General features: G+C 42.7%; 1 protein-coding gene across 1 annotated transcript in view; it reads right to left on the bottom strand.

Annotated features, from left to right (window-relative positions):
- The window catches only part of ST6GALNAC5 (ST6 N-acetylgalactosaminide alpha-2,6-sialyltransferase 5), a 690,498-nt gene that overhangs the window by 297,872 nt on the left and 377,415 nt on the right, over positions 1–15,211 (bottom strand). The gene's annotated exons all lie outside the window — the stretch shown is intronic.

Below are 15,211 nucleotides of genomic sequence, written 5' to 3'. Positions count from 1 at the left end.
TTTTATTGGAAGTTTTCCAACACAGAAGATTCGTTTTGATGCCTATTGTAAGTAGACGGTCTAATAGATAAAAGTCCCATTCAATGAGGCCTGGTTCCGGTGCGACCGTTGAGGGGCCCAATGAAACTGTAATATGGTTAAGTTTGAGCACACTATCACCGCAATACTCCGCATTAAACTCAATGTATTTCCGCTATGAGTAAATAGGTTTGCAATCAAAAGTAAGGCGATGTAGGTCATCCACCGATACATTACACGTCTGAGCCAATTCCTCCTAACTTGTGAAGCCCTTGTGAGTCTAGGATGCTCTGTAGGCAGTCCAATATTTGCACGGAGACATTAAAAGAGAGATTTTATGGCGAGGAATATTATTATTATTTGATCAGATATTCTGTGATGGTGATTGGATGTTATTAGCTTTGCAAGATTCAGACCATTTACCCTGAATGTGATGAGTGACTGGGATTGTGAGTTTCGTTACAAGTTTGCATATTGACATGACCTCCACTAATGATGGAGTCTGGGAATTTCATGCAATATACAATATGTATAGCCCCAAGTTTCCAAAATGTAGCTTTGATTTTCAGGAAGTTATACAACTCTGTGGCTTTGATCCCAAATGTCTTCAATAGTGTCAGACATGGGTTCTCTAGTTGGCAGAGGTAGGTACCTTTGTCCAAGTAGGGACCCTTCTTCCTAGTCAGGGTAAGGAGTATACACTTTTAAAATAACCCCTGCTCACCCCCTTGGTAGCTTGGCATGATCAGAAAGGCTTATCTCAGAGGCAGTGTGTAAAGCGTTTGTGCATGTATGCAGTAACACAGTGAAAACACTACAAATGGACACCACACCAGATTAGAAAAATAAGCAAAACTTTATCTAAACCAACAAGACCAAAAACGATAAAAATCCAACATACAATACTGTAAAAATAGTTACTATGCAAAATAACCTTTAAATTGCAGATATAACGTGAAAACACAGTTCCTCCCACTTTGTGGCTCAGTTTGGGGCTACAGCGATACTGAACATGAGAGAGTCTAACAATTCCAGTCAACTGTGTTGATACGGGTCAGCTAAAGGTTTGACAGACTTGGAGTGAGTATCTTTCTTGTTGCAGCCAATGTGCCGATGTGAGTCGGTTGGGGCAACCATCACGGTTGCGATATGAGATGGAAGCTTTGCAGTGTGTGGTGTCCTCACTGCTTTGTGCAGGCTGCAGCTCGTTGAAAAGTCAGTGAAACCAAGGCTTTTGTTGCACGATGAGACGGTGCTCGATACGGTGCTGGCAAGTCATGGAGCGGCGACCGAGCCGGTTGATGTTTGAGTCGGGCAGCGATGGAGTCGGTGACGTCTGTGCAGCATGTAGCAAAGAGGTGCGGAGTTCGGTGCCCACAGGACATGGTTCAAACAGCAGCTCAATGACGGAGTCGGTGAGGCCAGGGTTGCGTTGTGAAATGAGGCAGTGCTCTCTGTGGTACCTTCAGGACACAGAGCCTATGACGGCCTCGGTGACAGAGTTGGCTGCTCTTTTCTTCTGTGGCGGCTGGAACCAGCAGAACCAGAGACGGTGCCCATAATGATGGTGAGGTCTTTGCTGTCCCTGAGACTTCTAGAACAGAGGGCAAGCTCCAATTCAAGCCCTTGGAGACACTTTCTCAAGCAGGACACACACACAGTTCCTCTCCTTGGCAGAAACAGCCACTACAGGCCAACCACAGACAGCACACAGCAAAGGGGCAGTACTCCTCCTCCAATTTCTCAAGCTCTTCTCCTTGGCAGAGGTTCCTGTTGAAATCCAAAAGCGATCTATAGTTCTGAGGTATGGGCCCAAAGATTTATATAGCAAAATCCTTTGTTCTCTGGTGGCAGAGTAGCCCTGTGCCCAGTCAAAACCAGTTATGTCCTGTCTGGTGCAGCTTCCTAGCAGGAGGTGGAGACAGCATTGTGTAAGGCGGACCATGCCCATTCAGGTGAAAAGAAATCTCCTACCCCCTACTCTAAATGCATCCCAGGTCTATTCAGCCAAGCCCTGACTCGCCCTCGAAAGGCAGGACACACCTAACCCTCCCAAAGTTGCTCTCTGAACAGAATGCAGATCCCCAACGCCTGTCACTCCAAAGCCAGACAGTCAATACACATCCTAGCAGAGGCAAACTGGATGGCTAAGAAAGAAAATACCTACTTTCTAAAATTGGTATTTTCAAACACAGAATGTAAAAATCACCCTCACTAAAAGATGCATTTTAACATTCTGAGTTCAGGCATACTAAACTTTAATTCCTATCTTGTTCGCCTGGGCAGTTGTGCTTATAAGCAAACTCCCCATTCTATCCTAAGGGGACAGATAGCCTTACGATAGTGAAAAACAAATTTGGCAGTATTTCACTATCAGGACATGCCACACACACCAGGGCATGTCATGTCCTACCTTTCACATGCACTGCACCCTGCCCACATGGGTGCCTTGGGCCTACCTTAGGGGTGACTAACATGTAGGAAAAGGGGAGGGCCTGGCAAGTGGGTGCACTTACCAAGTCAACATGGCTGTACCACACTGCACACAGATACTGCAGTTACATTTACAGGCTGCTTATTTAGTTGGCACAATCAGTGCTGCAGACCCACTATCAGCATTTGATTTACAGGCTCTAGGCACACACAGTGCACTGTACTAGGGACTGACTAGTAAATCAAATATGCCAATCATGGAATCACTAATCCATAACAACAATTTACAGAGTGCACTTAAGCTTTGGCATTGAACAGCAGTGGCAAAGTACCCAAAGCATCTGGACCAGCAAAAATGAAGTCCAACATACAGCAAAATAACAGGAGACAAAGGCAAAAATACAGGGGAACCCCACACCAATGATGCCAGGTCAAACATATAGCATGGCAAAAGAAAGAGGCAACTTACAAGAGCTTAGATCTTTAATTAAAAGAATGCGTGATTGCACCCATGTTTGCCAGAAATCGTGTTTGGGGTCTATTCTAATGTGTATATTGACTCAAAGAGAAGAGTTCTTATTCATGCAGTCTGTTCTCAAAATTTTTGTCCAACAATGTAACCTCTGACATGGTGTCTTTTAAAATTGAGTAGGAATTGGGAACCTTTTGGTGTTTGAGTTTGAAAAGATTTACTAGAATAAACAGATTGACAAAGTGTGCTTACATTTTGAGCCAAGGAGGTAGTTTTGGTTTACCCAATGGGTAGCTTGTCTGGCAAGGAGAGCAGTTTGGTAACTGGCAACATTTGGAATTCTATACTACCTTCACATTTATTAGTTTTAATTGTGCATAGTGATATATGTGCTTTTCTGTCTTTCCGAATGAAATTCAAGATTAGTGTATCACGACTTTTTGTGGAAATTGTTTGAAATGCTTAATGAAGCATGCCTAGGATAGCATTAACTTGGGGAGCCACCATCATTGTGACTGCCCCCAGCAAGTGATGAAATTCGGTGAACAGACTTCCAGCATAGCCTTAAATTTAGAGATTAGAGCAGATTCATTATGAATTCTTGTTTCTTCAAGAATTTTTTTATTTATATTCAAATATTTTAGACAATATAATTGCCATTTTAAATGAGAGAGGTGGGCTAGAAAAGGTAGACATAATACAGTAATTGTGAACATTTGAGGTTTTATTTCTTTATTGAGGGAGTAGTCAGACATGGATGAATATTGTTTTTGATTAGAATTAGGATTTTAGTAATAGCGTCCTGCGCATCAGTAAAGAAGATTAGCACATCTTCCACAGAGGCGGCTATTTTGTGAGTAGCGGATGAGAAAGTATCCCTTTAATTATGGAGCTGCTATGGATAACATGGAGCAGTAGTTCTATGAGTGAAAATAAGAGAGCCCTGTCTAGTCCCTTGCTGAAGTAAGCAAGGCTTAGATACTTTTCTATCTATTATAATTAAAACTATGGATTCATGGTAAAGAGTCATTGCTATAAGCATGAAGCATGTACCTAAATTTTTATTATGCATAGCCGCTCTTAGGAATAGCCAGGAGACCTTGCTAAAGGCCTTTTCAGCAAAAATAGAACAACAGAGACCCTGCCTAGGTACTTCAAAAAAGGTCCCCTACGGGATCCACAACAATTATAAACGGGTGACATTAAACATGCATCAGAGCCGTAGACCTCAGAAAGCATAAGTTCAGTCCATATATTTTTTTATAAACATTTTTGCGTTTTTATTAGATCTGACATTTCATCAAAACGGGGCATTGAATAAATATATAAATGTGATTCTGTTGATAAAATTGATAGAAAAGACAATAGGTTCATCGATATTTCACAAAAAAGAATTCAACAATTACTAGTGTTTCACACACTCCCAGGTAGCAAATGGGGGGAAAACTTCCACATACACTTATGTATCCAGGGAATCAATCAGTCACATTCACATTCATTCTCACACTTCTCTCATGGATATACACGACACAGCCTGCACCATAAAGATGATATTTGGGGTTGCAAGGACTTGGGTGCAGGGTAAGAAGGCAGGTAGATGGAAGAAACTATAGTTCAGGGGGACTAAAGTACTGCCTTTCTTAGATGTAACGCTACAACATCTATTTTGAAACAAGTCATCCATTGTGAGAATTATAAAATCGTGTATATATTGCATTGTTAATAACATTTATTAAATTAAATAGTCCTATGACACCAAGAAATGTTCTTTTATTCACAGACTGTGTGTTTCTCCTCCCCTGGTTGTACCCGCCCGCCCTGACGAAGGTGCTCTACACCGAAACGCGCGTCGGCGTTACATCTAAGAAAGGCAGTACTTTAGTCCCCCTGGACTATAGTTCCTTCCATCTACCTGCCTTCTTACCCTGATATATTTTACCGTTTCTGTACCATTGGAACAGTACACCATGAGTAAGATGCTGAAAGGTAATCAGAATGTTCTGTGTGAGTAAGTGCTGCTGGTGGCTGCACCAGGAAGCAAATTCCTCCACTTGATACAACAGTGTTTGGTTGTTTTTTCTGGTTAATGAAGTCTCGGATTGGATGCTGGCACATGGATCTTGCAGATAAGTAGAGGTAGTTACAGCTGGACTCACTGGCTGTCAGTCAGGGCTTTGCAAAAAATATATTCTGTAACTTAGCTTTTTACAGGCATTTTTCATACTCATACAAAACAACCAAACTAAAATGACTGAAACAGAAGTTGTTATGCCGCTTACAACAATTATTGCTAATTAGGTATTCTTGAATTGTCCTTGGTAACAATGTAGCCTGTCTCAAGGAGTTTTCTAACACACCTTCTAACGTCACCCCTAAACCTAATCTAATGAAATATTCACACCATCATGACCATATGGACAATGGCACCTGCCCAATTCTGGGGATTATTTTATCAAATGGAGACCAGGAAACTTCAGTGAACCAACTTCCCAGAGCTACTAAAAAAGGCCACAAAGGCACTAATGCTGTATCTTTTGACAAGACAGTGAACAAACCTAATATGGAAACACTTTTTAAGGTAAATTAATCTTTGAGCAGGCATCCAGTCCCTGGCAAATAGCATTTTGGCTAGCATATAGGGATTTGCACAAAGGCCACTCTCAGAGCATACTGTGTTGGTGCAAAAAGTGTCAATCTACTTCCATGATATTATGTCCATATTACATGTAGAGACAATCTGGCACCTTGCTGCTACAGGTATCTAATACAGCAAAGTGGCATTTACTGGGCCCTTTTCTATTTCAACAGGTCTCTTTTATCAATCGAGCTACCACTTACATCAGTTGGTCCTCTGATGGATATTGTTCTGTGCTGAAAGGGGTTGGATATTTGGATGATGGACAGTTACCTAATGAGGACCAGGAATAGAGTATTGTAATCTTATTTTTAGAGTCTAAAAATTAGATATCATCATGGATGGTTAATAACGTTAGTATCCCAAACTTAACACTCCCCCAATCAAGGAATGCTGAGTCAGAACAGCAAAATCAGAGTAATATTATAGACTATAGTTAATAAATTGAAAGGATAAAGATCAATTGCATTCAATTAAAATTTACCTACGTCTTTGGAAATAAATTAGTCATGGTTTAATGAATTATACGAAGCCTCGTGTATTTTAAGGAATTTAGTCAATAGTATATGAGATGATCTTCTTCTGCCGAGGTGGATTCTGAGCACATACAGCATATTTGCTGATAAGAAAGACTCCCAGGAAAGTTCAGCAAATTTCCAAGTAGCCAGTCCAGTTCATCAAGACATCGATCTGTCTTGGTTTGTTGCTGAAATGACAAGAGTCATAACAGCATGACAGGAACCCTCCAGCTGAAAGGTTCAATGTACATCGGGACACCGGTATGCAACAATGAGTGATAGACCCAACAACAGAGTTGGAATTTGAATCAAAATCAGAAACAGAAGCCCACCCTTGTCCTCTCAAAATGAACAATTATACTCAATCAATTTCCTGGGTGACATCTCCTGGCATCACTAAATTGGCAGATCACTGAGTTCCATTGGTAAGTTCCAAGTACGATGTGGGTGATGTAGCAGGAAAGAGGATACAAAACGGGAATAATAATAATAATGATACTTTTGTAGAGCACCTGGCTACATCAGCTGTGCTAAGAAGCAGTTTCAGCAAGAGCAGAAGGAGAACCTGACTATATCGGATAGAGTCAGGTTTTCAGGCCTCTTCGAAAGGTGGGCTCCGATTTCTCTGCACATAGCAGAGGTGGGAATGTGTTTCCAATTTTTGGCTGCCAGGTAGCCAAATGAACATGCTAGCCCCTTTTATGTTCGGTATTTTGAGCAGGTGAGCTCCTCTCCATCTAAGCTGTCGACTAGGATTGTAAGGGGTTAAAAAAACAACCTGATAACTAGGGTCTTTCCCCTGTATGATCCGGTGACAGAAACACATGGCCTTAAAAAGAATTCTCTTTCCCACTGGCAGTCAGTGAAAGGAGTCAAGGGCTTTCGTCATTGAGGCACGCCTCAGTAGATTAAGGACTAGGCGTGCCCCTGCCTTCTGAATTTGTTGAAGGCTTTGGAAGCAGCATTTTGGTGCACCCAGGTAGAGGATGTTCCCGTAATCCAATTGCAAGGTCACCAGAGTGTGAAGTATAGTCTTCCTTGCTGATATGGGAAGGATGTCTAAGGTTTTCCTTAGCATCTTGAGGGTGTCAAAACATTTCCCTACTACCTTTTTAGTATGGGACTCGAAGGATAGTTTTGGATCAAGTCACACTCCAAGATTCTTTACCTCTGTTTGAGGTGTGGGGACAAGCCCCAGCCTCTGGGGCCACCAAGCTGACTCCCAAATGGATGGAGATTTCCCAATGATCATGACCTCGGTCTTACTCACATTCAATTTTAGGCAGTTGTTTGACATCCATGCGGCCAGATCATTGAGGCAAGAAGAGAACTGTGTTGCTGACTCACCAGAGTCTTGAGCGAGGGTCACTACAAGCTGGGTGTCGTCAGCATATAATAACATGGAGATCTTGTATTTGTCCAGAATATCTGCCACCGGGCAGATATGCAGGTTAAAGAGGGTGTAGCTCAGTATAGAGCCCTGTGGGACCCCTTGGAGGAGTGTTAGAATTTTGTATTGGTAAGGGGGTCGTGCCACCTGGAAACTCCGGTCTTCTAAAAAGGACCGCATCCACTTAAGTGCGACCCCATCCAATCCGCAGACCAGGAGATGCTGAAGAAATAGTTTGTGGGATACCATATCGAAGGCGGCGCTTAGGTCCAACAGGACCTGGGCAACCGTCTGACCGGCATCCACTCATCTCCCTATAGACTCTGTTGCAAAAAGCAGTGCGGACTCAATTGATAAAGATGATCTAAAACCTGATTGTGTAGGGTGTAGTAGATTGTGTCTGTCAATATGAGCCACTAATTGCTTATTCAGAACATTCTCTGTAATTCTGGAGATGTAGGGGAGTAGAGAGATGGGACAGAGATTGTCCAACAGCTTGGGACTAGCTGAGGGTTTTTTCTTTAGTGGTATGACAATCGCATGCTTCCAAAACCTCAGGACCTCCCCACATTTAAAAGATGCGTCTATAAGATGTTGCAAGTAGGGAAGAATCAGTTCTATGCCCTCCCTTATTCTGCTAGGTGCAGCTGGATAGGCAGGGGAACCAGATTTTATTTAGAAGGCCACTTCCTTCAGCTCTATCGTGGTTGGGGGATCGAAATTCCACCAGTGGAGTGAACCCTAGCTCAATAAGTTTCTTATATTGTCCAGTACGGCCATTCCGAGCTTCCTCAGGGAAGGAGTTGTATAAACTAGATATTTTTTGTAGGAAGAAATCGGCAATCAGATTGCATCTCTGTTCAGAGCTAGGGGTGATCATTATCCTCTCAAGAGATGAATTCAAGAGATGGGTGGAACAATTAAGTAGATTACTAGGTCAAGTAAGATTAGGACACATCGAACAATAGGACGTTTAGAAAGAAAACGTTAGGATTCACTAGTGCCTCTTTCCCAAGCAGCTGTTCCAGAATGTAGCCAAAATTGTTGCAAACACACTTCTCAGTCCGAGACATGGCAAAGGAAACTGTTTGTATTTCAATACGGGTTGTTATTTTTCTAAAAGTTCCCATACGCTTTAGAGTAATCAGTCCATGACTTCTCTAAAACAGGAAAGTAAGATGTGAGGCTTACATGGAGTTAGACTAATACACAACTAAATCACATTGATAGTTTTAAATCCCACATTAATAACTGACATAGCTTAGTATTTTTAAATAAGTCAATACATTATTAATCATATCAATCTGATTAATACAAAAGTGTATGAGAAAAATGCATATTAATCTTTGTTGTTTGTGTTATTCAACTAATACATATATAAAACATATGCTAAAGAAGTTTCATGAAGGCAACTTTAAGCATACTCATGTAGCACCTACTTTTCTTTTGCCATTTTCGGTGCACACGTTATAACATGAAATGACAGTCTTGATTTACATTTGATAATTAAATAGAATGTCATAAAACTTTCTTTTATCCTTAATGATTTCATATTAATTACAGGAAAACCAAGTCAATTTACAATAAATGTATTTTTTCTCCTAGGTTATTCTAACACACATACATGAACAAAAATACTATTTCATGAGTAATAGCCACATCTATGTTAATACTATGTTACTAAACAACCTAGTCACTGCATCATAAAAGTATGCAGGAGGAAAGATTTCGTTCCACTGAACCCACATTTTGCCATGGTTTGTGCAAAGGTTGTCATAATCATTTCTTTTGTCATTTGAAATTGTTTGATAACGTCTGTGCTCTATCACAGCCACCTAGTAACATCACAGCACGCAAGCCAAACATACAGAAAATAATTCCTTTGTCAAAATAAGATGTGAGAGAATCATTTTCAGACACTCATAAGGGAAATCAAAGTTTCTAATTTTAGCAGACCACCTTATTTACAAAAACAATATTATAACATATGATATCATTTTGCATTGGACTGTAATCAGTCCATCGTATATGTCTAATCAAGGGCACGTTTATCTTAAAACATTTCACAGTCCTCATTTTCTACCGTTTTGTATGAATGGAAATCAGGTTCAGTTTCTGTATCGGCTGCAGCAATTATAGCTCAAGCTCACTGACACTATGTCAGTAATGTTTTGGCACTATATGAATTTCGTTTTGAGTCATTCATCCAATACATATCTAATTCATTTGCACGTAATTCCATCTACCCCTACCCTTCAGTAAACAGTTTTGTTGAAAGCAAAGGTAAATCTCCGTAATTCTTTAACTGCACAGTTAACATTTTATAGGGAGTTGATCAGCCTTTTGGAAGATATTTTCATAACTGCTGTGCAAAATACCTGAACCGCAAAAAAAGATGACGTCAGATACTTGTTAATGCAAAGGAACTTAAAGCCGATATGCGGACGAAAAGTCAAAATGCCTACACATTGTAAGCCGTAGTATATAATTATTTCAACAAAGGGCAAAGAGGCTAATTATGAGCTGCACTGAGGTCACCGACGTTAAATGCCTCACTGATTGCAGACCATCAAAGTGCGGTTTTTTATGCTACTGGAGGGTATTTGAATTAACAATGCTCGCTTGATTACAGAATTCTGCGCGCTTTTCTGACGAAGCAGGTAAAACAAATGTAAATAGTACAGATGACCTAATGGTCCCCTCATTTCATGACTCTCAAACCTCTTCTGTGTGACACTCACATAAATAATGATACTGAAAGAGGAAAGAAATGGTAAATTATAATCACTCAACATGGCCATAAAGCATTTTCATCCTTAACAAACAGAAAGAGACAGTCAGACTTATAATGCTCAGTGAGTAACCCAAAAGTTAAACAAAGGTAGCAACCAATAAATAAAGCATGAATAAAGGAATTAATCACACAAAATCCTCTTTTTTAAAGTCCCGGCTAAAAGAATGTCCTAATGTTTGCAGGTTGAGAAACAATATTTTAAAAGCTATCTGCCACATCCACAATGGTTCTCTTAGTAGAAAACAAAGTGTGTTTTTAGGACTGCATACTGTAGTGTTAGACAAGCTGTATAATACATTATAATTATTGTTACACAGTTGTGGGCTTGTGTCAGCAAAGAACATTGACAGAATCTATCCACATATTACGTCTATGTAGACACTGTAGACCCTATTCACTAAAAGAAAAAGCAATGTGGGTGGGCATCTCCTCCTCCACCTGAATTTACTGTCCCAGCTGTAAGTTATTCTTCAACATTCCCAGTTGTCCGCCTGAGAAGCTGAGCTTGGGCAGATTTCCAGGCAAACTCCTGAGAAGGTCAGATGATTTGTTTAGTGGACTCCTCTTCCGGGCTGAGCAGAGCTCTCCATAGCAGACAACTCCACACAGGGGGATTGTACAGTGCACATTTTTGTCTCTGCAGGGAAAATATCTCTTCGCATGGTGTAAGCCCTTCCTCTGAAGCCCCACCAAGTCTAGGGGTAACTGTTGCCCTTCCAACCCTGTAAGGGAGATAGTTCAACCCTGTGCTGGAGTAAAATCTTTGACCATTTCCATGATGAGGAAGGGTTGGAGAAGAGACTGAGAATACCCACAAATGTACCTGTTTGTCAGTGTTTCCTAGTCGTCTGATGCAAACCTTCCCACCCATTTAGCAAGATTTACGATAGCGATCTCTACCCTCATAAATGGGTTTATAATTGTCAGGCATCTTTTATAAATTTCTAGAGGGCATAAAAAAGCTTTGTTTGTTGGTAAACATACATTTATGACTAAATATACATTTGTTAATAGGGTTCTGTATATACAATATCAGATTCCACCAATGGGCTCTATTAATAACCTGTGCATGAACCATAATAAGTTACAGTGTGAATACACACATAATGAGGTGGGATTTTTCAGTGCATCATGTGTTATGGTTAACCAATTTTTGGCTAGATGACTATGGGCATCATTCTGTCTGGGTAAGGACACTCACAGAGTTGCGATTTGAAATTGAGGCCTCCTTTCCCGAAGTCAGTGAGATGGTTCAGATGGTTTCTTTCAGTCAAGAAATATTATGCCAGATGTTTCCTTTCCTAGAATTTTCTTGGAATGTATTTATCATTCCACAATCATCTCTTCCAGACTGAATACAGAATCAACCTTTAAGTGGGGCTTGCAACTTATTCAGGAGACATTTTCTGTATTATGACTGCTCTCTAAATTCAATGATTTTCAAACTAGTGAGCACATCTCCCACTGAGGTTATTTTGAACCTCACATTTGTTCACATGCTCATTTTTGGATCTTATGCATATTTGCCAATTTATGCCTGGAAACCTGTCACAGTCACAGGTTTCTATGCACACACATGCAAAACTTTTTCTTTTCCTATTTTTACAAGAGCAAACAAATAAAACCTATTTGCTCAAGCACAAACATACATGTGTTTACTATGGAGGAAAACATTTTCCCCATGGGGAAATGTCTTCTCCAACACCCTGCCAAATGCGCACATTATCAAAAGAGCATTCATTTGTACCAAATTTGAAAGCAGAGTCCTTAGTGCTGAGGCTGGAGCTGTGGAACACTCTAGAACCAAGTCAGAATGCTTGGGAGAACTACATGTGTTTTAGGAAGGTCCTGAAATCTGAACCATTCCAAATTGGCTTCCATTGAACCTCTAAATGCCCTGATATGGCAATCTTACATCTAGTAGTGTTAACAAGTAAATGAAAGATGGCACAAAGCGGTCTACAAAACAATTTACTGCATAAATATATAGAAGCACATTTTCTAATCATTTGCTATGGGGACATGGGGCCAGATGTACGACCATTTTTTGGGGTCTCAAAAGGGTATTTAACCCTTTTGCGACTGCAAAAAAGGTGGTAGTATGTATCAAGACTATTTAGAGAGTCACAGACTTGCAAAATAGTGCTTGCGACTCGCTATGAGAAAGGGGCGTGCCAAGGGCATCCCTTCCTAATAGCGAGCCCAAATGGTACGTACCATTGTTTTACGACTGCAAATGCGGACGCAAAACACTCGCAGTTTACCACCTACTTCAAGTAGGTGGTAAACTGTTAGAACTGGCTATTTCTGGTTGGCTAAGGCTGACGCCAAAGCTAGGCAAAAACCACCATTCTTGTCAGGGCAAGGGAGTCACACGCCAAGATAACCCCTGCTCACCCCCTTGGTAGCTTGGCACGAGCAGTAAGGCTAAACTCGGAGGCAATGTGTAAAGCATTTGCGTCAGCACACAACAGCAACAACATACTAGGCACACCACAAAAGGAACTCCACACAAGGTTATTATAAAATACATTTTGTATTGTAAAAACACATCAGATAGTATCACACGGAATACATGGTGCCAACTGGCACGGGCAATATTCACAAGGGATTATTTACAGGAGACAGGGCCACGTGGACCACTGTCAGAATCAGAAATAGCACTTCTAGAATAAAGAATAATAAAGAATAAAAATCATAGTAGCACAAATTAGCAACTATGGCACACAACCAGTAACCACTGGTAACAGGAACCAGGACCTCACTAGGACCACCTGTACTAAAAGAACAACCACCTAAGAATAAAATACATTTAGGGGTATAAACAAGAACACATTACTCATGATGAATGAAACACATTCAGAGGAGTAGTAAAGGAAAACACATGATGCCTAAAAACATTCAGAGGTGTACGGACAACCATCTAAGTATCACACAGCGTTTAGGGGTCTAGGAAAGAACACATTACCCATGATGCATAAATATACATTCAGAGGATTAGTAAAGGGAAACACATGATGCATTAACCAACACATTCAGCGGTGTAAAGAATAAGGCACATGATGCATCACAAACACATTCAGAGGTGCAGCGCTAGGAGACACATGACGCCTAAAACATTCAGAGGTGCAGCGCAGGGAAAGAAAGACACATGATGCCTAAAAACATTCAGAGGTGCCAGAACAATACAATAGCGCAAAAACACATGATGCCTAAAAACATTCAGAGGTGCAGGAATAACACCTGATGCAAGAAAACACATTCAGAGGTGCAATAACCATACAATTGCGCAAAACTTACATAAGCCACCACCTGTGGCAGTCCCTAGGCCAACTGGCCTTGTTGGGGCTCAGACGCCCTGTGTCCAAATGTCAGGGCGCGCTGCCAAGCAGCGCCAGTCCAAGCACAAGCCTAAACGTAGCAGGTGCCCACTACTTGCTGGGCACCTGAGAACACTCACAAGGGCCTAAACGCTGCAGCTGGCACTAAGTGCTGCGCAGCTGTGACTGGCCGGGCACCTCTGTGCCATTTCTGTCCCTCTCAGGGACTCACTCTCCATCTTGCGCCTAAACGGTGCAGCTGCCCACTAAGTGCTGGGCAGCTGGAGATCAACAAAACTGTGCCAGGGCCCTCACTGACCCTTAGGCACAAACTGCACCACTGTTGGAGCCACACAGGCTCTGAACTACGCACGTTTGAGCCACACAGGCTCTTAAACAATCATAGGCCCCTCGCAGGCAGGAGGGGGCGGGCACCGGCAATGTGCCCCGACGCCCCCTCTAATTATTATGGCCCCCGGAGCCCCCTCGTGGGCTCCTCCACACATGGGCCTCTTGGCTCAAAATAACCAATTTGCCCCCTGAGCCTCAGAGGCTCTCTAAACAATTATGCCCCCATGTTGGAGCCTTCTGGGCTCGGGAAACAATAATGTGGACAGGGAGCCTTGGGGCTCTACGCAAAGAAATGCCCCCTCTGACCCTCCGTGGCTCTAAACCAAAAAAGGGCCTTCAGAGCCTATCTCAGGGCTTTACAACGGTGGGGCGACCCGCTGCCAACCGGGGCCGCCCTACTTGCCCCAACAGCATCCGGGGCCTCGCGCTGCACTTAGCACCCGCCCGGAGCTTCCCCAGCAGCCCCTCACTCACCAGGCTGCTTCTCCATTCGCGGGGCTCCTCCGGGCAGGCAGCAGGACACCTTCTGTGTTCGCGATGGGGGCAGGCACCGGCAATGTGCCTCACGCCCCCTCCGCTCTTCTTCTCTCGGCGGTGGGTATCTCCGGTCTGCCTCTCCTCATGGGAGACCGGAAGGACACATCCTGGCTTCCCACTCGCGGGGCTCCCTCACGGTCACAGGAGCCCCGCAGCGGCCGCCGCCATCCTCTTCTCTCCCTCCTCGCGCTGCAGTCCCAAGGGCGGGACTTCCGGTGCTTGACTCGGGGCTGCGCTGCGATTGGCCGGCCGGCCCCAACACTTCCGCGGCGGCCAGTATTTAGGCAGGCAGGCGGGGTATCAACATCCGAGGGGTGGGCACCCTCGAGATAAATAAATAAAAAGTAAATATGCAGCGTGAGCCGCTGCGGAAGGCCATAACAGTGCTACCACGCGCTGATGGGGGTAATTACAGTGCTCCCAGCACTATAAATGAAATAAAGCGCTCCCAGCGCTTAACAGTGAAAATACAGCGCTCCCAGAGCTAAAGAAGCTAAAAGTCCAGGCACAAAGTCCTCCAAGGAATGCAGGACATCACAGGACAAGGCATCCAGGTCCATCAAGTATCCAGGGGCTGGGCAGGGCCCAGGGATTCCCCTGGGCCCAAGCAGCAGCACGCCCCTGGTAGGATTCAAGTCAGAAAACAAGAACAAATTGGAAGGGGACACAGCCCCTTCTTATACAGAGAAAAGTCTTTAAAGTCTTTGTGCAGGCAGTGTGAGAACCAGCTAGAACTGGTTTTA

Source organism: Lissotriton vulgaris, chromosome 1_1, assembly GCF_964263255.1.
Source record: "Lissotriton vulgaris chromosome 1_1, aLisVul1.2, whole genome shotgun sequence".
In the NCBI taxonomy this organism is placed as follows: Eukaryota; Metazoa; Chordata; class Amphibia; order Caudata; family Salamandridae; genus Lissotriton; species Lissotriton vulgaris.
The sequence above is the reverse complement of the archived record's forward strand: the minus strand, read 5'-3'. Positions and strand labels throughout refer to the sequence as shown.